The sequence below is a fragment of the Balaenoptera ricei genome, chromosome 17 (assembly GCF_028023285.1).
Source record: "Balaenoptera ricei isolate mBalRic1 chromosome 17, mBalRic1.hap2, whole genome shotgun sequence".
In the NCBI taxonomy this organism is placed as follows: Eukaryota; Metazoa; Chordata; class Mammalia; order Artiodactyla; family Balaenopteridae; genus Balaenoptera; species Balaenoptera ricei.
The window spans coordinates 73,469,615-73,487,958 of NC_082655.1; the positions used below are offsets into that span (position 1 = coordinate 73,469,615).

The 18,344-nt window shown below is 38.4% G+C and overlaps 1 protein-coding gene across 3 annotated transcripts in view; it reads right to left on the minus strand.

Moving 5' to 3' along the window:
* The window catches only part of NKAIN3 (sodium/potassium transporting ATPase interacting 3), a 516,979-nt gene that overhangs the window by 96,964 nt on the left and 401,671 nt on the right, over positions 1-18,344 (minus strand). The window lies entirely within an intron of this gene.

The following is an 18,344-nucleotide window of genomic DNA, read 5'->3' on the forward strand; positions in this document are numbered from 1 at the left end:
ATGTAAGCCCAGTATTTTAGGTATATTTGTCGGCGGAGGGAGCTATAGATTTTCCTGAGAGTAGCTTCAGGTTTGAGGACTATTTTCTAAGTATTGTTACTGAGTTCCGTTTTTGCCTGATGACATTTAATTTATTAAGAGCATTTATCAGTGACAGTTGAATAGATTTTTCTCTACTTATACACCACATCGGAAGTGAAAAAGGAATTTTCTATGACATTTGTCTCATGCTCTATTTGATATTTATTGGAGCCAGACTAGAATCTACACATGTTAAAAATAATCACTTCATTATGAGGCCATTTCTTGCCAGTCAAGCCACCTTACTTCCTGAAGAGAAATAATATTCTACGTGCGCAAAGGTTACTGATGGTGGCAAAAAAAAAAAACCCCTAAGAGATGATAAGAGAAAACGAGCAAAGCCACTGACAGCACTGCAGCTCACTTGTTTTCCTGGTAGCTACTGGACTTATAAGAGAGACTCTTTGTTTTAAAAATAAAAAAGTAGATATTCAAGTATGTCTAAAATTGTAGGTAAAAGGAATGACTCTCAACTATTGCTTATATACTTAAAAGGATTTAGTTAATAAAACGGGGCATCATGCTGTTGCTACATAATTGGTGATATTTTCCTTCCCTCGGGCTCAAACTCCAGCAAGGATAGGAATTATTGAACCCCAAAAAACATCAGGTGAGATGAGGATTATGGATATTCTGGGTAATGATATTGAGGACACGTTGGTTAGGTATTCCTAGAGCTGAAGATGAAAAGGTAGAGGTTAGGTCCTCTCAGACCTCTGGAACCGGCTGCCAGACAGACACCCAACTTTACCAGGGAAATGAGCAGCTCCACCCACACTGGCTGCCACTAACTGCCACGCTATTCCCATCGTCACAGATAACCTGCAGGTGGGGAGTGGGCCCAAGGAGAGACAGAGAGCCAGCCTATACACTGGCCTGTGACCTACAGCCTAGCACCAAAAGAGGGGCTGAGCCAATGAGATTCATACTCTTAGAACTTCAAAACATGTGCACATTCTCAGTCGCTGGAGAGAGCTGAGGCCAGAGGGCTGTGATTTGGAGTAGGGCTGGGGGTGCCATGTCTGTAGTAAGTTGAAGGCATGAAGGAGTGGAAACTATGAGTAAGCCGAGGAAGTCAATGGCCACAGGAGAAAAAGTGGGATGGGTCAGCAGGAAGGACGGCGATGCCATGGCCGGGGCAGAGTCGGGGTCACGTCTATTTATTTTCCATGGTGTTCAGCCGAGCCCACTTCTCCTTGGACTCCTGGGAGAGCTACTTTTGTTTCTCCTCAGTCAACCATCCTTATCCGAAAAACATTAAGGGGGCCTCTTTTTCTCACAAGCAAATGTGTCAAGTTAGACAAACTCACTTCAAAATGCCAAAGCTGAAGGCTCCACAGATGAGTTTTAGAAGTCTGAATCTCTGAAATTCCAATACAGGTTGCTCTGCTATCTGAAACGAGAGCACGCCTAGGAAACCCTTCGTAAGCTGAAAAGGCATAAAGCGGAGAAGCAATGACCTTAGGACACATCTTGATAACGGGGGCACAAAATAAATTGCGATAAAGCACTGATGCTCACAGACACATTTCAAAGCTCTGGCTGCTGGCTGCTGAGATGCTGAATATGGTTCCTGGGGAAGGAGCTTGGCGGTGCCGCTGCCTCTTTGACAGCTTGCTGCAAAACAAAAGCTATTTTCGGTTTTCACCTTTTTTAGAAAAAGCAAAAATCCTCCTCGGATTCCTTTTAATTAGTGAAACCTAATGTAGGTCTTTTGAAACAGTGAAGTGGCATAAAGCAAGCTTTCGAAAAGCAGGGGATACCTGTATTTGACCTTAAAGGAAATTTTTATTGAAGTATAGTTGATTTACAATGTATTCAACTCTTGATCTACAAAGCTGTCAATTGCATGCTGTTCATCCTGATACTGTGTTGTTTGTGTACCACCTTGGGCATGCGTAGAACACTTAGCCCAGCACCTTTGAGTTCCTTACCTTCTACCATTTTTCCTATTGAATCTTAAGCTCAGATAAATCATTATGCTTCCCTGAACCATGCTGTTTCATGTTTTCATAAAAGTGTTTATGTCATTCCCTCTAACTGGAATACTATTCCCTAACTTTTCAACCTGTAAATTCCTATTCAAGACTTATTTCAAATGCTAGCTTATCTGTGAAACTTACCCTGATTTCATTAGATTTCATAGATCCTTTCTTCATTCCACTCTTCCACAATACCTAGTTCTCATGTGCCACACTAAACTACTCTTCTCTATTAAAAGTTTGTCTAAAAGGCTACCTAAAAGGCTATGAGATCCTTGAGAACAAGGACCATGTTTTTTATTTCCATTTCTGGCACAAACCAGTACTCTGTAAATGTGTGCTTTTGTTTCTTTATTTCTTTTCTCGGCTGCGCCATGTGGCATGTGGCATCTTAGTTCCCCGACCAGGAATCGAGCCCAGGCCCCCTGCAGTGGCAGTGCAGAGTACCAGGGAAGTCCCAATGTGGGCTTTTAATTAACCTAAGAGAACTGACATTTTAGAGGATGATCCCAAACAACTAAAAAATTCAAAAATCAAAAGGCACTTATCATGTAGTAACATCACGTGTATCATACCCCACCACTTACATGTGGAATGAAATAAGCTTGGAAAAATCGAAATCAACAACAATATTTTGAAATTTAAAGCACTGGACACAACTTATATCCAATATTTCCACTCAAATAATTGTCGAACATAATGATTGAATTATAGCCAAGAAAATGAGTAGTCTGCCCTTTGGAATAACAACTCAGTTTCCTTGCAAATGTATCTATCCTTCCTTCAAGAGTTTGAGGATAGTTTAAAGTAACTTGTTTATTCTGAAATCCATTGAAAATCTTGGCTTGGAATGGACTCTGGGGGCAAAGTAGAGACATTAACTTTTTTTAAGTAGAGAAGTTAATGATTAGATTTGCATTTTAGAAACATGTAGAGAATAGCCCAAAGAGACTTCAGGCAGGAAGACTCGTTAAGGAACTGTTCAGAGTCTAAATTAAGGCAGTGGCTGTGCAGAAGGGGAAGGGAAGACAGGGAGAGATATTTAGAAGTATTCACAGTAAAGCACCAAATTTTCATATGCAAAGGTAGATATATTCAACAATATTTACTTTCAAGGCCTTTTGGTAAAGTAATGCTGTTAATTTTTCTGGAATTTGTATTATGAATAAGGACAATAGTTTTCTCACAGAGAAGTCTTCAATCTTTATAATGAGTGAAAGTCAAAACAGCTACTTAAAATGAGCTAATTCTTACCATGAGGAACAGCCGTTTACACTGTTAGGAGTTCTCTATTAAAGGAAAATGTCAACACATTTTCCACTGCAACAGCTAGGGAACTAGGGATATATGGATAGTACCAAGAATCTTTCATTTGGAAGTAGCATCATTGAATCCATTTTCTAGAAAGTCAGATATTCATGTTTTGCTCATAAACAACAACAAAATAACTGGTATAAATCAGGGTGTATATGGAATTTGTTCTAATGGACCAAGTACAAATAATATGTCTTAGTCTACACACTGAAGAATTTTTTTTTTTTTTAAGCCCTGGAGGTATAGAGTCAAAGCAAATTCAACAATATTTAAATAGCATCGAGAATTTTGATTTTCAAAAGAACCTGAGTTGTTGGCAAGTACCTTTGAAAGACCCTACATAATAACACAATTTAAAATTGTAGTTTAAAATGTGGGCTGATTCTCAATTCAGTACCAAGTGATTTGCAAAAATATCCACCTACTTGCTCAGGACAGAAAATGTGGTGTCATTATTGGTTCCTTTCTTTCCTCTTTCTTCCCCATGTCCAAACAAGCATTAAGATCTATTCATCCTACACTTTTAGTGGCCTTTTCATCCCCACCGCCATGTGGAAGATTGTAACACTGGCCACATTATTTTGCAACTCTTCCATTAAGAGGTGGAACCTATTTCCCCGTCCCTTGAATCTGGGTTGGTTTTGTGACTCCCTTTGACCAGTGGAATACTTTAGAAGTGAGGTTTGAGCTAATAAATCCAAAACTAGGACTCAAGAGACCTTGCAGTTTTCGCTAGCATGCTCTTGGAACCCTGTGACTGCCATGAGAAGAAGACCCATTTAATCCTCACAATGACATTCGAGAGGTAGGTACTACTGTTGTCCCCACTTTAAAGATGAAGAACCTGGAGCACAGTGAGGGTAAGTAACTTGGCTGAGGTCATAGACCTCATCATTGGTCATCTAGACCAATCACTGCCTAGAATTCAAACCCAGGTATTCTGACTCCAGAACCTACCCACTTAGCAGAGATAAGTGCTCTGGTCAACCAAGGATGAATAGAATCTCCTTGCTATTGGTGACAGGAGGACTATGCACCTATCACTTTAGGTAACACTGATCAGAGTTGCAATTACTTGTTCAAAACTATGTCTTTCTCAAGTGTAGCGATAACAGGACCACGCCCTCCTATTCTTTGGGTATCCCCAGTGCTTGGAAAGGTACCAGACATAGAGCACATGTTTGAGAGAATTATTTCCCTTTTAGAATTCCTGCATTAAAGGTCCTAATCTTTGAATTCATAAGTAGCCTCTGAGCTTCCACTTCAACTATTAATAAAAATGTTCATGGACTATTCACACACACACACACACACACACACACACACACACACACACACACACACACACATGCAGACAAGGAGCCCATTGCTCACTGCCTATTGGTACTCACTCATTATCATACCAACACAGCAAGAAAAATAAATGGTGTATTGATGTGCAGTTTTGAGAAGGTATCATAACTTTTTAAAACAAGAGGATGGCAGTATTTATTTGTTGTCTTCCTCTTTGTTCTGGTTGCCAAGGAAGTTCATAATTATCACGTTTAGTTATTGCAGATTTTCTCAGCCAGCAGATTTTGATCTCTCTCTCTGATTTTTGATTGTTTTCTTTGTTTTATCAATAGCTGTTTTTGGTCTTTTTAGTTTTGTACTTTTATTATTATTAGCAGCCTAAATCTTTTTGGGAGTAGACAGGATATGAAAAGATCTGCAAAACCAGAAGTGGTATATTTTTGGTTTTTGTTTGTTCAACACATATAGCACATAGAATTGGAAATGGAGTATATTCATTGCTTAAGTGATGCCATGCCTTTCAAAGAAAGAATGTTTATCTCCTCCAAGGCACAGTGGAGGAATAACATTATGTAATGTATACAGATACAGAATCATTTAAAAATGTTTTTCCCCCCTTCTTTCTCCTTTTGTTCTTACGTTTGGTCTCTTCATAAAGGGTTAATCCTTATACCCAACCAATAAAGGTAAATCTGCTAACCCGTGGGTTCCACATTGTCCTGCTTCGGGTGGGGTTGGAGAGCAGCTGTGGGTCTGAGAGCTCACCCACTGAAGCTTATGCTCACGATTGCCCTCCAGGAGCGTGCCCCTGACAACTGCATTCAGACTGTTCACAAGTGCCAAGCGCAGGCCAGCCTTTAACATACTAAGAAGTAACCAAATCATCAGGGTTTCATACTTCACTGGCACCGTGCAGGTTACGGACCTTTCGCAGAGGGTAAAAGCTTAGGCTGCTTTCTTTAGTTCAGCAATAAATATTTATAGGATTACCAGCCCATTGTCAATGGGATAACCAAATGCATTCTAATGCAAAACTGCAGGCTGCTTATCTAGCTGTTTGACAGAACGCAATTACACGACCAATTCTCTTTTTTGTGCCCTTCTGTTACTGCTCCCTGAATCACTCATGACGGACCCTCCGTAGGTGTTGTTTTTTTTTTTTTTCAACTTTTCCAAGCATTCACGGTAAACAAGGTTAGACACATCCACTATTGCGGGCTATCCCATAGGTACTGGGATATACATTATTCTGTTTATGTCCTGATATGAAAATTTTTTTCACTACCACAGCAGATCTTACTTAAATCATCTATAGCTAATTAATTGTCTTTGCTTCCAGTAAGAGGCAGCATCTTTGATGATCTATGTATAATAATATTATATGGAATACCTACCATTTATGTAACACTTTTCTCAGAGAAGTTCCATATGTCCTGTGAATCTTGGACTAACTTATCTTTATGGGCATGCTGGTACTTGTGATATGATTATCAGCTAAACTTTATTGAATGCATATTATGGGCCAATCACTGTGCTTGGTTCCTTATATGTATAATCTCCAAGTCTTGCAATTATCCAATATAAAAGACACCATTACTATCTTTACGGATGAAGAAGTGGAACTTCTTAAAGTTCACCCAGGATATGGTAGCAACAGAATTCCAGTCCAGGTGTGTTTCTTTCTACCACTGATGAAAAACTGATATGATGAGGGTTGAATTAATTCTCATAGGATCCAGTAGCAAAGATTATGTACCTTTAAATAAGTAATTCAACGTGCATCCTTCCATACGAGTAGATGAGTAGTGAGGCAGAACTTGGCCAATCTCTGTGATCCTATTTGATACCACCCACCCTGGGAAACAGGTGGCAATCCCTTAGGAGTACTGGGTTGGGGCAGGGTTTTACTACAGTGTCTTAATAACCTCCAAGCTGCCCCTCCCCCAATATACAAAAATGGAGGGTACATAAAAATATATTATTCCAGGTGGGATAAAAACGATTCAGTACTATAATGTTAAATGCAATTATTCTTAATCATTTATTCATTCCACAGACATAGAAAGTTTTAATTATGATTTTCATATGTCTAGTGTAAGTAACTCTGCAAAATTCCTTGAATTTGTAGTGTCTATCTCCATTCCTTGTGCATACATTTGGAGGGACTAAATTTTCTCTCGTGATGTGGGAGCACTCGAGTTCAGCCCTTTTCTCTTTCTTGAGGCATGTAGAGGTGGGGATGAGAGAGCCAGCTTTCCTGCAGGACGCAGGCATTGTCTACTCTCTGTCACTTAATTCAGTCCTGGTCCCATGGGAGCCCAGATTGTCCAGCTGTGAGGGTACCTAATTTGGGAAGCAAGGATTAGAAAGCCCATTTAGTTGCCCTATTTAAAGCCATGCTCTTCAACTGGATTTATGAGGGATAAAGCTCATATTCAGATTTCCATCTGTCTGTTTCCTGTATTGTATTCCTGTTTGATTTTAAATTTAAAAAAGGGAGTGATGTATTATCTAAAAAATTCTCTAAAAATATGATAATATCTCTATTCATTGCAGTATTAATTTTAGCAGGAAAGAAAAACAAGAAAAGACTGGACGTTTATATGTTAACTAGCTTTGCATTCCTGGCCTAAACCCCCCTTGGTCATAGTATATGATACTTTTTAAAAAACAGCTTTATTGAGATATAATTCCCATAGCATACAATTCACCCATTTAAAGTATACAATTCAGTGATTTTTAGTATATTCACAGAGCTGTGCAAATATTACCCCAATCTAATTTTAGAACATACACTTCAGTCCAAACACCCAAGAGGAGGAGATTATGCAAGGGCATAAATAGAAAGAATTATTGGGGTTCACCTGGGGCTCCATCTATCACACAGAGAAAGGTCACTGGGGACCTCGGTGGTCACTTCCTCTTAAAAATGTTAAGAGCAAGAATAGAGTCAGGATTCAGCATGTGTCCAAATCTAAACTTGCTGTTCTCTCTGTCAAAGCAGCTCTTCCCCCAGCTGCCATGTGGATGCAGACCCCTCTGCCCTCTTGGGGTTTATCTCCTTTGCGTCCCCTCACTACCAAGTCTCAGTAATGTTTTTTGAATCTATCCTTTGATTTCCATTCTTACTGACACTTCCTAACTTTCCCTTAAGCCAGTATTTCCCAAAGTGTTTCCTTTAGAAAATTGTTTGGGACTGCAGTAGTTTTCTAGATTAAAAAACATTTTCAGTTTCATTTTAAAATAATTTCAGACTTACAGAAACAGAAAAATTGAAAACAATTATCCAAAGAATTCCCATATACCCTTCACCCTGATTCTTCAAATGTTAGCATCTTAATACATAGCCATAGTACAGTGATAAACACCAGGAAATTTAACATTGGTACAACACTATTGTCTAATCCATAGACTTTACTCAATTTCCAACAACTGTCCCACAAAGATCTTTTTTTTTTTGGTCTAGTATCACATGTTTCATTTCATTGTCACGTTTCCTCAGTCTTCTTTAATCTGGAAGAGTCCCTCAAGTCTTTGTTTTTCATGATTGTTTTTTTTTTAAACAGCAGGATTTCTCAAACTTTAATATGCTCATTTTCCCTGTGACTCTCCAAGGAGTGGACATAACATGACATCAGTCAAACTTATGTCACCATGGAATCTTTCTCCAGGTTCAATTTGTCGGACAGGTGTTCCAAGGACACTCTGGGACATACGGGTCCAGACTATGATAGACTATCCTGATGTGTGTTCCTGCAGATGTGACCCATCCTACACACGACTATCAGAATAGCCTCCCTAGTTCAGAGTTGTGTGTACGTCATGACCTGCCTATAAACCCAAAATAGCTTGATTTCACTTAGGGTAAAGTCCCAAAGCCTTAACTTGGTGTTCAGATTCCTCACCCCAAAGCTTCTTTCCAACTTAAGCCACTGCATCTGTGCACAGCCTCTTTTCTCAAGTCAAGTGAACTACCCGCCGTTCCCCTGGCTTCTTACTTTATTTCCCTACTTAACGCTGTTCCTTCTGTCTGGAACACATGTGAGAAGTCGCCAAAGGTTCTCTTTGTTGTAGGATTCAGCTGCAGCCATGGGAACCCTGAACCTTGGTTTCTTCTGAGCTTGCCTTTGACCAGTTGTAATAAGAATCAATCAAAACCCCTGCATGTCTGGACCTCTCTTTGGCCAAGGCAGCTCTGTTTCCTGGGATTGCGAACTCGAGAAGGAGTTTCTCTACCTTCTCATTAGGGCAATCAACCTACTGCTTTTTTTTTCTTTCCTGAATGTCTCCATTTTTGCACTTTGTGATATGCTTTAATATATTGTTTTTATGTATCCCGAGGTAATTAATTTTTAGAATTCTTAATTCTCCCTGTGGTGGCATGAATGAAAGCTTCTGTAAGCCCACCAGTAACTCATTTCGGATGTCCTTGAAATTCAGATCCCTTCTCTCATGCCCAAAGCTCCTAGCACAGTGCTTTGTATAATGTAGGGGCTTCCTGGGTATGTTTTTTTGAATGAATGATACACTGCCTGTTTTCATTTAGAAAGAATACAAAAAGTGACATAAGATTTTCTTTATCGAATTTATACACAATTTGGTCTTCTAAAGGAAGAGGGTAAATGTTTTTGAATTAACTTTTGTTATTATGAAAACTGCTTTTTTTCAACCCAATAATTATTCCTACCTAGGGCTAAAGAGGAAACCTCTGCCAACGTCTGAATGACATTAAATTACCCTAAGTAAAGCATTACTAAAATTAACTTTCTTGTTTCTAATTTCTCCATAAGCCTACAGTCACAATGTTTGCCTTGATTAATTATTAAACATAACTCAGATTTCCTGTATTAATGGTTTTGTGCTAGATATGATTTCTAATTAAGCTTTGCATTTCTCTGATGAAATCGTATTTAAGTCTACCAAATGTCATAACTCACTTTTGCATTTAATAATGAATGTTTGGCAGATTATTTGAAACTAGTAGAGCAGTAATAATTTATGAAGACCTGCAAACATGTCTGGGATAATCATGAGCATTTGAAAATTGTACGAATTTGTGGTTGGAAACATATATGTCTGTGATGACTGATTAACATACAGAATAAAATCCAATCATACGCATACTATTAAGGAGAATATTATGGTATAAGAGGATATGAATTTTAAATGTTTGCGTGTTTTAAGTTGCTCAAACCCATAGATGCCATGTACAAGTGATAGACAACATTAGTGCTATGTTAGATTTATATAAGACCAAACATCTAAGGGCTGAGAATTGCTATCTGAAACCCAGATGTTTCCAAAACAAGGGTATATATGTAGACAAAATAGATGGTGAATTGCCTAAGTTTCACTTAGGGTTTTATCAGTGGGCAGGTGAGGGCCTTCTACATTTGAATTGTAAATCTGAAATTTTTGCTAAATATTGTACATGTATCTATAACAGATAGACGTATTAAAAGTAACTATATGATAGAATATTTTTCAGCTATAAAAAGAAATGAAATTCTGATACATGCTACATGGATGAACCTTGAAAACATGCTAAATAAAAGAAGCCAGACAAAAAAAACCCCACATATTATATGATTTCATTTATATGGAATGTCCAGAATAGGCACATCTAAAGAGACAGAAAGTAGATTAGTTGTTGCTTAGGGTTGGAGAGAAAGAAGGGATAGGTAGTGATAGTCAAAGGGTATAGGTTTTTTTTTCAGGTGATGAATATTTTCTAAAATTGACTATGGTGATGGTTGCACAGATCTGTGAATATACTGAAAACTACTGAATTGTATGCTTTAAATGGGTGAATTGTATGGTATATGAATTGTATTTCAATAAAGCCTTCAAAAATGTATGCACATTTCAAAGACAGAGAACATATACTGCATAGACATGAATACTGAGAAAGAAGTGACTTAAAATCTCAGTTCACCAAACAGACACTTTCAAACCCAAACAATTTTATTAACCAGATATACTCTGGCTCCTGAACATAAACGTGTCTGCCAAACCCTTTCTAGTATCATTGGCACGGCAGTTCTTCCTCGACAGTCACAAACTCTATTCAATATTTTGATGGTCCAATAAATGATTCCTTTACAGAACTTTAGATAAAAACTGATGATTCGTTTTCTGAGGCTGGAATTGAATAGAGAGACCAGAGCTGGTGCAGAGGAGTAACTGATCTAAATACTTGATCCTTCCTGGTAGTGCTCAGAAATTGCCCAAAATTTGACGTGAGCAGAAATCATCCATTTCCTACGAAAATGGATTATTTGGGACAGGATGAATGGGGGAAGAATTTAGGGCAGGAGAGGTTGACGATGATTTCCTTCCTCTTAACTAGCACCTAGAAAGCCCCAGCAAGCAAGATAAAAGAGTCTGATATACTTAGCATTTTAGAAGTGTTGAAATCCTCCATCTTTTTTTTTAACAACAAAAAGGTGGTTAGGAGATGTTTTCCAGGGTGAAATGAAACATTTTGAACTGTTCATTCCACAAATCTTTTAGCTATCAAATAATTATTAATTGCTCTCTATTACTTTAAAAACTGCCATGTAAAACCCATCAACACAGCAGGAGATTCCCCGCCTTACAGCCCTGAGAGAGGTTACCGGTAATCTCAGCTAAGGGCAGGAAGGAAATTGGAGGTTCTCTTTCCAATGTCATGAGGACGGTCAATGAAGTGGTCAAGACCGGGCACTCTGGAGACCACATGCCTGGGTGTCAGGTCCAGCTTCACTCACTCGCAAGCTATGTGACTTTGGGCAAATTAGTGAACCTCTTTGTGTGTCTCAGTTTCACATTTGAAAATGAATAAAATAATACCTACTTGTTGGGTCATTTGGAGCATTAAATGAGTTCATATTTGCAAAGCACTCAGAGTAGCTCCAAGCACATATTAACAGTTCGTTAAATAAATGAAATGTTAACTCAGAAATAAGACCTAAAAGCAACCCACTTTTAATTATATTTGCATTTTTGGAGGGGTACAATTGATAGCAATTGGAACTTATTTCATAAGCTTACTTATTGACTTGCATTCTTACACTGTGTGAGTGTATGTTACTGAATTAGCAATAGTATTATCCGCTCCTGTGACCGTGCTATTTACTCTAAGCAGATGGAATAGATATTCACACAGTCTTTTGAGGATAAAGATTCCGTGGGATACCTTGTGGTCTAATGTTACTGTTCACCCTTCTCTATTGAGTTTTAATTTATCTTTAAGCTGAAGATGTCTGATATGAAAGACAAAAAACAGGGATGAATGCTGATGACAGGACTAGATAGATGCAATGCAAAGAACACAGGCATGACAGAAAACCAATTCTCAGGGCACTCTGATCCCCAGCTCTGACCATGGTGACAGTCTCCAAAGACATTAAAGAATGAGACTTGTCACCTATCAGATATGAATGAAAATATCTTGACAGTGAGGATTCAAGACTATATATATGTAAAATTAGCCCCAAAGAGTTGTAGATAAGGTGAGTTTCAAGTGATGTAGATAAGGTGAGTTTTAAAGGTTTAGAGATTAGGATTTGTCTACTAGTTATAAAAATGAGTTCCTTTAAAATACACATATCTTGTTTAATAGTTAACATGAGTATATAGATCTGTTTACCCACAAATAATGAATCCTGAAAATTAAAAAAGGCCTTAAATTGCATATTCATTATTATTGACCTATTGACCTCAGAACTGGGCAGTCCACTGAAATGGAATATCTAGTAATAACTAAGATTTAAGAGTGCCTCCAAATAATTAAATAAAAATTATGAGATTTGCAAATGTTTCATCATCTAAGAAGAACAATCATAACACCTCTTCCACTCTTCTACACAAATCATGCAATGATGAAACACATGAATTATTAATGAAAATGTGATACACATGTAAAACCATTTTTGGGGAAAACACACACTTAATTCTACATCTTGTTTTGCATCTTACTTCTCCTCCTTGATTGCTTACTTAAATCATAAATACCTTTCCATGTCTTATATATGGTGTTTAAAATTAACATAATGATTGCTACTACCTAATTATCATGTTAGTACATTGTAAATTGTTGTACTATGTCTTTAATAGTATATGTTTAGACATAGCTAGGTTTGCTATCATAAATAACAGTTAAAAAAAAAAACATAGTGCACGTAGCTCTTTGTTTCTGTTGAATCATTTCCTTGGGAGAAACTTCATTGAGTGAGGTTACAGGGCCAAAAGGTAGGGACATTTAATGGTCCTTGCAGTAAAGAATACTTTTTCCAATAAGCAAGTAACAATTTATTATTAATGCTATATGTTATTATTTTAAAAATTTGCTAAGTTAGTGAAATAATTTTTCAAATTAATTTGCATGTATCAAGTTACTATCAAGAATAATCATATTTTATACCTTTATAATTTGGATTTTCTCTCATGTGATTACATTTATTCATATTCTTCATAGACTTAATTATTAAATGTGTATGTTATTATTATTCATTTGAAAGATTTCATCAGGTCTATGGATAATGACACTTTGTCTATCATATATGATGCAAATATGGCTTTTAGCCACTTGTTTTATTTTAGATTTGTAAGATTTCATGTTCAGATTTTTGGTAATTAAATGTGTAAAGTATAGTATGGCAGAATGAGATTAAAGGATAATGGAGATTTTTGCAACCAGAAATATTTTATCCATATTCTCTTGTAGAAAAAGGAAATGCTGTGTTTTGGACTGTAGTATTTAATTTCATATACTGTATATGTTTCCTCATTAAATCTGTGGTGTTACATTTCCAGAGTGAGAATCCAAAGTGATCTGAAAATATGTACAGTACAGTGCTTGGAATTTAAGTGGACATAATTTAAAAATTTCACCACAAACTGTTTTGATACTCTCCTTAATGGGAGCAAAGCAACTAAGATAAGCTAAACTCTCAAAATAAAGAACACATGGATGTGGAAGAACAAGTTCAAAGGTAGAGTTATGGTCTTGGAGCAGACTGACTTTCCTTTCCCCTGCACCTGGGTACCCTCACCAATCCAAACATCTGCATCAGAAATAATTTTCAAGCATATTTTCTGTTTAGGTTCTCTTTACCAAATGGTATGAAACAAAATCTAGACATAGCCACATTAAATTATGTACAGTGTTTAAAAATCATGCATTCTGTGGATTGTAAAACTAAAATGCAGAGAATTTATACAACAATTTACTGAACAACTCTGAGTGAGTGGCTTACTCTGATCTAGGTACAGCCCTAGGCGTTAGGGATACAGGGTGAATAAGGAATTATGATCACAGCCCTCAGGAGCTTCCAACTGGTCTTTAGCTGGTTACTTCAAACCGTATTTCACTGTAGTGACTCTGAGACTTTCCACGAAAATCTGAAACACATTCAGTTAGCCAAATGCTCTTGAGAGGCATAGGTAGGAAAGAATTCTAGGAAACCAGAATGAGGAAAATAGATACATATTAAATAAAGTTCAGTCCTCAGAATAGGAATTTATGATTTCATGTCCCATGAAGATCATAGGAATCACATTTTTCATGCAGGAAAAGGGTGTCAGATATGGGATTAATGAACTAACAACGTTTCAATACATAGAGCGTCGCCAGGATGTATCCCTCTAGTCTTTGAAGAAGGACCAGCCCAGGCAGGGCAGGGACAGGCAAAGAGCAATTGTAGTAACAACAGCAGCATTAGCAACACAGAGCTATTGAGTGCTTCGTGCCAAGCACTGCAGAATATTTTGCCTACATCCCCTTCATTTGCCAGATGAAGGGAATCTTCTCTCTGGCTCCAGCATTTTGTCTGTGCATTCACCCCTGCCAGTTTTTGATCAATGGATTCTTCCTGCTGTGTTTACCCACTTCAGACTTTGGAAGTGTTCATTGGTCATTTATTCATCCACTAAATATTTAGTGCCATCACTCTGCCAGTGACTGGGACCACGGAAATGAACAGGGGAAAAAAGGACACTATACCAGCCTTCAAGGAACTTTCTTTCTGGAAGGTAGACAGACCAGAGACTCAACGACTAGAAACCAGTGTGCTCACACAGCAGGCCATCTGGTAGAGCCTGGGGATGAATGAGCCGGATAGGTCTACGAAATGCTCTCAGTGACACATGCACAGCTATTTAGTATAACGTGTGTAATAAATTATAAAATACATAATTATAATACACAATTGACATTATATTATACTATATATTATATATTATGTTAGATATATTGTACGTTATATATATCCAAAATCATTATATTTAGGTGAGGTTAACAATCCAAATGTCCATCAATAGGGGACCATTAAAATAAACAATGAAACACTGATGCGCTGATACGGAAACAGCTCCAAAATATATAATAAGTAAAAAAATGGAAAGTCTCAGAAGAATGCATATCATATGCTGTTTTTTGTGAGGGGCAAATAAGAATATAGAGTCACATTTTCTTATATTTGCCTAAAGACACTTTGGAGTCATATGCATGACACTAAACAAACAAACAAAACAAAACAGGTTGGGTTGCCCGATGGGGAGCAAAGATGGGGGACCCAGGCAAATGGAGACACAAGGGTAGGAGGAAGGATTTTCACCGTACACATTTGTATGCTTCTGAATTAAGTGAATGTATTGTCTATTTTAAAAAATTAAATTAACATACCCTGGAACTTTTGGAGGAAAGAGGTCTACTTGTGGACCGTGGCCGGTGGATGAAGAGCTGGGGGTGGAGGACCCATTCCCAGCACAGTGCTGCAGGTTGGGCTGCAGGCTCGCTTGCCAACAGGTCATGCTCTGCATGGGTGGCGACTGGGCTCCTATCGGGGAGGGTCAAGAGACCAGGGTGGGAATCAGGCTGGGGCAGGTCATGAGGGCCTCAGCTGACAAGGTGCAAATTCGGATTTCATCTCGAAGGTGATGGGAATCACTGAAGGGTGATCAGAAGGAAAGTGAGTATCACATTTGCACTTTCTCATCGTGTCTCCAGGAGCAAGTGCAGGCATGACACTGGGCGGGGCAGAGCTGGGGCAGGGAGACTAATACTCAGGAGATTACTGGCCATCCTTCAGGTGAGGAGGGAAGAACGGAGGAACCCAGGCAGGGCCGGTGAGGTGGAGATCTGCAGCCTGATCCCGGCTGCTGCCTTTGACCCGTCATCCCCTCCAATGTGCTCCTCCCCTCAAACTGCCCACAGTCTTTCCTGGGATTCCGCTTGGTCTTCAACTTGGTGTTGGTCACAATTGGCAGGAGGCCTCGGGGAGAGCTGAGTGGGGTGTAGTTGCTCTCAGAGCCTGTGTGACTGTCCTGTGTGGGGCCCCATCCCTTCTTTCTGAGCTCTGTTTTTGTCTGTTTGCTTCCATCAAGCTTGTACACGATTCCTGTTGAATGCTTGTGACTGGGATTTCGTTTCTTCCAGTTCCAAGCCCTGCTATTAAGCGGGACAATCATACAGGTGGTGTCCACCATCAGAGCTGTATCCGCGGGTAAGTCACTCAACTACTTCCCTCGCAACTTGCCAGAGAACTGCTGCCCTGAAACCCCTCTCCACCATCCTGGCCGCCCTTGTCGGCCCCTCCCTGTGTCCTTCTAGATATTCCTGGGCCTTCAGCAATTATAGGGGTAACCCCCTGGGGCAGCAGGGCCTCTGGGACCCTGCCTCATCTCAAAGCCCTTTGCCTGTTTTCTTCGTTGTTGCCCATGCAGGGGCTGTTAAATCTTGCAACTGTTACTTTTTCTTTTTCCACTGATAAGACATCTCAGCACATGCTAAGCATCTCGCTGAGCAACTGATACAGGAAGTATTCCCATATCATCGGATTTTAAAAAATCACAGTTCTAATCATTGTAAACATATTCATATGAAATAAGTGGAAAATACAAGAAAATTATATGCAATCAACCACAACAATAATACATAATTTGATCGTTGTGAAACAAAGTCAGGATATATTTCATTTTAACATAAAAAGAAAAAAATATTGAAAATCTTGTCTGGCAGGTATATTATACAAGAAAAGTCAGAGATCAGCAACTAATATTTTTACTGCTGGAAGGCTGAACAGGATAATGAAGACTCTGTATGCAGGTGGACAGCTTTGAACGTTCACTAAACAAATATGCTGAGGAATTAATTTATAAGTGACAAGTACTTATAGGTGGCAACATACACTTTATATTGTACTTTTCTCTAAAGTAGGTTTTTAATGTTAGTTCAGCTTCTTATCATATAAATACTTTCACCTTGCTGTTCATTTGAATTGGAGTTACTATGGAGAAATGACTTTTTGATTCTACAGCATTCTATTGCATTATAAAAACTTGGAAATCATGCCATCATGCCACAAAATGGGTTAGCAATTTTCTACGAATTTTTTTTAAAGGAGGGGAATCTGTTCACACATGAAGGATTCTAGAAAAATGTTTCAGTGTCACAAAATTTAATAAGAACCTTTAGAACCTAGGACATGATGATAGAGTACTCTTCCACCTTAAAATAGACTGAAACATTTTAAAAGAAAATTTGCCTCCATGTTTTTTTTTAAATTCAGAGATTTAAACATATATAGTTTGCCACAATTTCATATGTAACTGCCAGGAGAGTAAAGAAAGACCAGAGAATAGGGAAAGATTGATAAACATATATTGACAAGTGACAGCATATAGAAACCAAGAATAATCAGATTCCCTGTTACATCTCTGAAAGAAAATTCCTTAGCATTGAGGTCCAACCTCTTTCTTTGAATTCAGGGTAGAATTTGCCTTTCATTGAACTAGAACACTAAAAGATCTTTGAAGTTTTTTATTCTAGTCTTTAGTCTTTCTAGAAAATTATAATTCAAATATGCTCTAAAACACTATTTTAAACCTTGACATATGCAGGTTAAAGAACAATAGTTAATAAATTATGTAAAGGCGGGTAAGACTACTACATTGGTGTCTCCAAATGAGCCATGTCTCCTGATACTCTCACCTTTCTAGAGGCCCCTCCCACAACGATGCTGGGCTTGGTCACATGACTTGCTGTAGCCAATGGGACAACAGTAGACATTACTCTAAAGTAGAGGCTTGATAAATGATTACATGTTGGGCTTCTCTTTTTGGAACCCAGCATCCTGGCTGTAAGAAAGTCTGTCAAGTTTTCTTCAAAAAGAGAAGCCATGTGGAGGAGAATGTGGGTCAACAGCCAGCACCAGACATATGAGTGAGGACTTCTAGAATATTCTAACCCCAGCAGAGCTCCTGGTAGAAGGTTGACATGAGTGACCTGGCTAGTACCTTGTGAAGCAGAGCAATCCAACTGAGCCCTGCCCAACTTCCTGAGCCACAGAAACCTAAGCAACGCACTGATACTGTTTTAAGTAATTACAGTTTGGAGCAGTTTGTTACACAGCAGTAGATAACAGATACAGTAAGTGTTAGCAGGGACTCCTAAAGTTCTTTCTGGAAATAATTCCAAGGTACATTCTTCATTGACATACACCTCTCGTACTTCTGTCATCTATTTATTTATTATTGAGCCTGTCTTTCTCATTCTCAGTTGTTTAGAAGAACTGAGACGGTTGGTTCATGTGAAAAGTGTTGTGAGAACGGCTTTATTGTATATTGACTCAGACAAAATGCCAAGTCCTTGTTGGATCTCAAAGAAACAGCCTTCTTGATGATGGTATATAT